This window comes from Gossypium arboreum, chromosome 7, assembly GCF_025698485.1.
Source record: "Gossypium arboreum isolate Shixiya-1 chromosome 7, ASM2569848v2, whole genome shotgun sequence".
NCBI lineage: Eukaryota > Viridiplantae > Streptophyta > Magnoliopsida > Malvales > Malvaceae > Gossypium > Gossypium arboreum.
In genome coordinates this window covers 9,842,902-9,850,192 of record NC_069076.1, presented here as the reverse complement: position 1 = coordinate 9,850,192, position 7,291 = coordinate 9,842,902, and the positions used below count along the sequence as shown (strand labels likewise).

At 33.3% G+C, this 7,291-nt stretch overlaps 1 pseudogene; it reads left to right on the top strand.

The window, feature by feature from the left end:
- Positions 1-5,651: 5,651 nt before the first annotated feature.
- LOC108489022 (protein argonaute 4-like) lies at positions 5,652-6,484 on the top strand (annotated as a pseudogene).
- Positions 6,485-7,291: the final 807 nt, after the last annotated feature.

The window sequence follows — 7,291 nt, the reverse complement described above, 5'->3', positions numbered from 1 at the left end:
TAAGATGATATCTTTTAATTTGAATCATCAATTAATAATGTAATTTAGAATTCTAACGAATTTGTTGGGGTCCAAAGATTGAACCACAACTTTTAGTATTAAAAGTGGAAATATAGAACATAATATTTATCTATTAGTGGTTATTTACTTTTAGCACTACTCTAATCATGTACTTATCTTGTTTATCATAAACATTTATAAGAAAGATCACAATTTTTTTTTGTTGAAGCGACATCACTTTTTATGTGTATTTAGGCAGAATTCATTTAACATCTTCATTGCTTTGAATACTACAATAATAGGTAATGGACTTTATTAAGAGTATTCGAACTCATCCTCTAGTAATGAATCTCACTAAACTTTATAAAATTAATTTTGGAATGAGTTTTACTAATGTATCACGAACACATAACGATAACTTTTTTATTCATTAAATTTCAAAATTAGAGATTACTAATTAAAAATTGAATCCCCATTATCCATGTCTAATAATAAGATTGATAGTACTACTAATCAAACAAAATTATTTGTTCCGATATTCGTTTCCTTAAATTAGGGATTATTAATATAATTGATCCATAGTTTAACATGTCCAAACATTCCATTTTACAACATGCTTTCAGATATTATCTAAGAAATAGTTGGCATCAATTGTGTACACAATTCTTAACCACATTAAAATTAATTATAATCATTCCATTTCCATCACTTTTATCCAACTTAGTCCAATTTCTAGTATATTTGAATAAAATAAATGAAGCCAAATACTTTTCTTTTTAAGATTAGGAATCCTTTAAAAAATTTTAAAATAAGATAATTAAAATTATTAGCTCGTATAATTTTGCATTGTGAAATTATATCAAACTTTACTGGTGTGTATATAATTTCTTTAATTTGTTCTTAATTTATAATTAAATCAACACATTCATCATGTGCAAAATGTACAATTAACCTTCTCCATAACAACCATCTTCTATAACAACCTTTTACTATAACTGCTAAGTTTGTTGTAGAGCAATTTTTTATGTTTTCTTTTTATTCTATAACAATTTTTCACCTACAACAACAATAACCATAAACAATAACCATAAAGTAAGAAACATACTCTTTATAAAATTACTTCTCTATAAGTCTCTGTATTAAATTTTAGTAAAATTAGTTCTATTTCTAAGTGAAATAAAAATAACAATTTTTATTAAGTATTATTCGAATAAAAATGTTTAATTTTATATAAGAATATGTTAATAATATTTTAATAAATGAAATCACATTTGTAAGTTTTATTAAAGATATAGTTTAAATCTAATTAATTAATATTATTAATAAATTATAATTTTAATTTAAAAATAAAAATTTAAAATCTCGAATGTTGTTTAAGTGTCTTTAATGTTGCTATATGTGTATAACAACCACCTCTCTATAAAATCCAAAATTTGGACAGACAAATGGAACATTATAGAGAGGGTTGATTGTATATTCTTTTACTAAAGAATATTTAATTCAAAAATCAAGATATTTGTAGACACTCAATTTTGTCCGGGCCCAGAAATAAGTCCAAAAAACAAAAATAATAAACCCCCCAAAAAATGAAGTCCAAGTTCAGTCCAAAATTACAAACATATAATTTGGCCCAATCGGAATAGCCCATTACTTGAAAAAATTTAAGGTCCATCTATAAGCTTGACTCATATGAAAATATAATCTTTAAGGATATGCAATCTTAGATATGATATGCAATCTTAGACATGATACAATCTTAGATATGATATGCAATCTCAGATATGATATGCAATCTTGAAGATATGATCTTATAATCTTGGAGATTTAATTTGTAGATATCCTTTAATCTTAACCGTTGATGTAATTGATCTGTACCGTTGGATTTGGGGAGGCTCATCTATAAATAGAGGCCTCTCCCTTCATTGTAAATCACTTGAGTTTTGGGAAGCAATAAGAATTCTTAAGAGCATTCACTCAAATTTCTCTCCCTCTTGCGTTCTTATTTTCTATGGTTTGTTCTTATTTATTCTTTGTTCATTTTTGTTTTCAACCTTTTTTTTAATTTTGATTTAATCCCTATTTCCTTGATTTTTAATTCTCTTTTATATTTTATTTTTTTAATAATTTTAGTATTATATTAAACTATTTTTTATTAAATTCTATATTATTCATTATTTTAAAAAATATATTTTATTTAATTGAAAAAGTTTTTCTTAAATAAGGCAATGTTTGGTGTTTAGAAATTTGGGAAATAGTGCCCTAACATGCTGGGTTGCGATTTTTCGTTTGACTAAATAACCAAATATCCTTTTAATAAATTTTCAAAATCATGAGATAATTTTAGTTACGAGGATTTAAAACATCATGTCCTAACATGTTGGATGTAATGTTTGTATACTTTCGGAACAAAGGAATCTCAAGTTTCAACTTTAAATTATTCAAGTTTTAAAATCTTTTCAAATTTTCGACATTAGGACAATAAATAATCAATTCGGTACCAATTTTGGGCGTTACGAGGGTGCTAATCATTCCTTGTGTGTAACCGACTCTCGAACCTATTTTCTTGAATTTTGTAGACCAAAATGTTTTATAAAGGTGATCCAATCACACCTAAAAAGGTTGGTGGCGACTCCTATTTTCATTTTTCAAAAAGTCGAACCCCATTTTTCAAACCCCTTTAAAAAAATGGTTTCGACAGCTTGGCGACTCTGCTGGGGACCTATAAGAGAGTCAAGCCGAAAATTGATTATTTTTTGTCTTAATGTCAGAAATTTGGAAAATTTTTAAAATATGTCATTTTTACATGTGTTAGTTGCATATGTTTGTTATTGTTTACGCACACATTGCATTTGCATGACCGTTGTGGTCACACCCTTAAGTGGGAGTGAGAAGCTATGCTTTCGTGAGGTTTTCACCTTCGCATGGGCTAGTGGATTGCTTCTGGGATACATCCGTACCTGTCTTCGTGAAATTTTCATCTCCGCATGGCCATAGGGAAATGTGTCCCCCTGAACCGAACTTGGTCTATATGAGCCTATAATTGGTGAGGATCGAGGAATCTGCTGGTTCAGGTACCATTGCTTTAGAACCGAACTACATATAGTGAACTTTAAGTGTTTGCCCCAGGTAATATGATGATGACCTTTAGTGCCTACCTTTATAAGTTCTTATTTATTATATTTTTTTATATATGTGACACTGACTTGTTTTTCTTATTTTTCTATCATTGCATGTCATTTATCATTAAAAGGTGTCGATTCAAGGTTCGATTTCTGAGTTAGAAAGTTTTGTAATAGGGAACGAATATCTTAATAAAGTAGAGGACAACTCTTTCGTTTGTGCTTGGTCAGAGAAAACCTAGATAGAAAAAGGAAATAGTGTCATCGAAGGATACACATCCGAATTATGGGACTACACTCTCATTAGTGTGATGCAAAATAACCTCCAAGAGTTAAAGGAAATATGGGATTAATAGAGTAACGAAGCCGAGCAGTTGTTCTACAACAGTTATGGGGAATTACAGTATTTGCTTGACATGAAGATAGATGAACAATTCAAGGTGAGCGTAGGGAGTACTGATGGACACTTCTACCATTACAGATGAAGATAGTCACCTCGTGGATGGTAAGGGTTTAAGACCTACAAAATTGAATTGGATGGAAAGAATTTTGCTTATGATGATAGAAAGGCTTACTTACTATAGGACCGCTACCAAACAACAAGCTGGAATTTACTGTGGTACTCTAGGATGTTGTACTTATCAGAAATAATGGAAATGCAAGCCCTGATGGCCGGGACGGCCCAAATGAGCATGAAAGAAAGAGATTAAAGAAGATCGTATCGTTTAAAGACCTTTAAAGTGGAGATTAGCTATGTTGCGAAGATACCCATGCAAGCAATTCGAAATGTTCTATGGAGGCAGAAATTTAAATACTCTCAAGAAGCGCTGAGGATGTTTGATATCATTTTAAGGCAGTATGCTGCGAAGCTGGAATGCCTACTTGTTCGCCAATCTTTCTTTCAAGGTAATCAGAGCAACTTCACAGACATTGGAGGAGGTGTCTTTGGCTGTAGAGCTTACCTCATAGGTGAAGCCGTAATTCAAATTCAAGAGATAGCTGATCATTTACAGATACTGGTAGAAAGGGCAAGCATGTTGAGCACCAATATGAGCTACAGTCAGATCGTGGTCGAAAGTTAGCTTTGTTATTAGATAGGGTTAAGACTCTGGGCCTACGGGCGAAAGCGTATTTTTAATTCGTTTTATGAAAAGATTTTTGTTCCTTAAATAACGTTTTCTAAAATGAAACTGAATCAGAATCGATATCCTTTTGCATTCATGCATTTGCATCTAATAGCATCTCATCGCATCATTTGCATTCAAAATTATAAAAAGACTCTAATTAGTTAAAGTTAACAAAAAGAGAAAGAAAAAGAGAGAGAGAGAAGAGGGTCACAGCTGAGTGAAAAAGAAGTTGAATGGGAATTAATGATGTTCCCTTACATATCCCTGACTTTTGTGTCAAGAGGGATAGCTTACCCGGAGAAGGGGGTGTTTGGAAATGAAAATCATCAATGAGGAAGGGACTGAACAAAGAAACCTTGAGGGCATTCATACTGACGAACCGGAAGTTCTTTAAACAATTGGACTGAGAACAACTTCACAGTAATCTTTAGGAATTTTACGGAGTAATATTCGAAACGATCTTATTGCTCTAAAGCCTAGGAGTAATGAGATTTTTTTTGAGAAGTGGGCTCATGTTCAGACATTTTTATTTTCAATAAAACATACTTTTATTATTTAACCGAGTAAATACTCTTTTATTCTGATTCTTTTGACCTTTGGCATTCTTTATAAATTTTCATTTCATGTAAATAGTCATTTTTGAATTCATTTATTCCTTGTATATTCTTTTGTGTGCTTATCATAGATCCCTAGATATCAATGACACGGGCAACGATACTACAGATTCAGAGTTCCTTTTGAGTGCGATATGTGTTTAGAGGAATCTCAGTACTTTGAAGGTGACAGAAATTGTGACTTGTTTCTGAATTTGTTGAAAATGGTTTATACCCCATGAAGTGGTGGTAGGAAATATAGCCTTAAAGGAAGGAAAGATTGCAAAATTGGAATTAGCTGAGGAGACAAGACAAGACCTTGTTGAGACTATTATGGGAATTCAAAAATATGGTCCAAAAACGCATGCAGGAGGATTTGCAATTGCCAGGATAAACATGAGGTTTTGGGGCACTGTTGGTCGACCATGGAAAGGGATCGCATCAGTTGTACAATGAATGCCAAATTTAAAGGAGTCAAGACTTATGGGGCATGTATGTTATGGGCCCGAGCTCGTCAAAAGTTTCAAGCTGACAATGACTCATCTTTGTGGACGTCAATTACTCCATTAAGAGGGGGAGATAGCTTCATATGCCAATATTACAAAGTCAAAAGTCATCCATTTAAAAAAAAAAAAGGGAAAAAGATTATATATAACTGCACAATGCCAAAAGTTTGCGGTCTTTTCAAAGATAATGCGCCATACCACAGTACAACAAAGGTTGCTAAAATAAAAGAAAAAGAAGAAAAAACAAATTACAGAAGATGACCGAGACTGGTAAAAATTGGCATAAGAAACTACCGCCTACTCTCTATGCTTACGCTGGGGCAAACAACTGCAATTCCAGTTGTTTCAAAGGTTCCAACCATCATCCTTGGAATAGATGCATTGTTTGGCTTTCCTGAGCAATCTGATGTGCCGTCAATAGCTGCGATGGTTAGCTCCAGGCGGTGGCCATTGATTTCTAGCTATGGGGCATCAGGCCGTATGCAGTCTCTGAAGCTTAAAATGATAGATTCTTTCTTCAAAACTAGTTTCTAACAAAGTGGATGACGGTATCATGAAGGAAGCTCTCTTAGACTTCTATACAAGTTCAGGGAAGAGAAAACTTGATGAAATCATTATTTTCAGGGATGGGGTTAGCGAGTCTCAATTCAATCAAGTTTTGATCAAGTTGTTGAGGTTTGCAAGTTCCTTGACGAGAAGTGGAACCCTAAAGATTGTGGTTATTATTGTACGAAAAACCATCATACCAAGTTTTTTTTTTCAGCAAGGATCTCCTGACAATGTGCTACATGGTACTGTCATTGACAACAAAGTATGCCATCCAAAGAACAATGATTTTTACCTTGATACCCATGCTGGAATGATTGAAATCATGAGGTAGACCCACTATCATGTTTTCTTAGACTAGGCTGGGTTTTTGGCTGATGATCTGCAAGAGTTTGTTCATTCTCTATCCTATATGTATCAAAGGAGCACCACAGCCATATTTTTTGTGGCTATTATTTGCTACACTCATTTGGCATCTTCACAGTTGGGGGCAATTTATGAAGATTAGGGATGCTTCAGAAACACCATCGAGTCATGGTGGGATGTATGCTCCGGGAGTAATCTCTGTACCTCAGCTTTCCAGGTTGAAGGATAAAGTCAGCAACTTCATTCTTGTCTGCTGAGAATCATTGAACCATATTTTTGTAGGGTTTGACAAACAACAGCCAGGACTGCTGCTGGGGCAATCCCTTTCTCATAGGTTTATGAATCAAGATTTTTCCTCCAAGCTTTGATGGAGTCAAGAATTGAATACCTCTAGTAAACTTAACTTGAAAGTATTCATCCTAAGAAAATGTACCAAAAATGGATGACACAGACTTATGACAAAGAAGGTTCGTCCAAAAGAATTTCATAAAGGAAACCTTGTGCTGAAAGATATTCTTCCCATACAAAAGGATGCCGAATTGGAAAGGGTCATATGTTGCGAAGAGGGCTTTCTCTAGAGGTACACTGATTTTGACAAGAAATGGATAGGAAGAATTTATCTGATCCAGTGAATTCGGACTCGGTCAAGGAGTACTTTGTCTGAAGGAGAAAGGAAGCCAAGGTGAAAACCCGCAAAAGGCACTTTGGGACTTTTATTTCAAAAAAAAGAAAAAAATAAAAAAATAAAAGAAAAAGAGAAAAAAATAAAAAGAAAAAAGAGAAAAAAGAAAAAAGAAAAAAGAAAAAAGAAAAAATGGAGAAGCCAAGGTGAAAACCCGCAAAGGGCGCCTTAAGACTAAAGGGGTTTTGAGTTGAAAACCCGAAAGGGTAGCTCAAATTTGGAAAGTCATGCAATGACCTTGCTATACTGGATTCGACGAGAAGTGAAGTACGTTACATATCAAGGCATCAACGAATTACTTTGGATCTTTTAAACACATTTTGAACTCAAGAAAGTCTTCATGGAGCTGGTG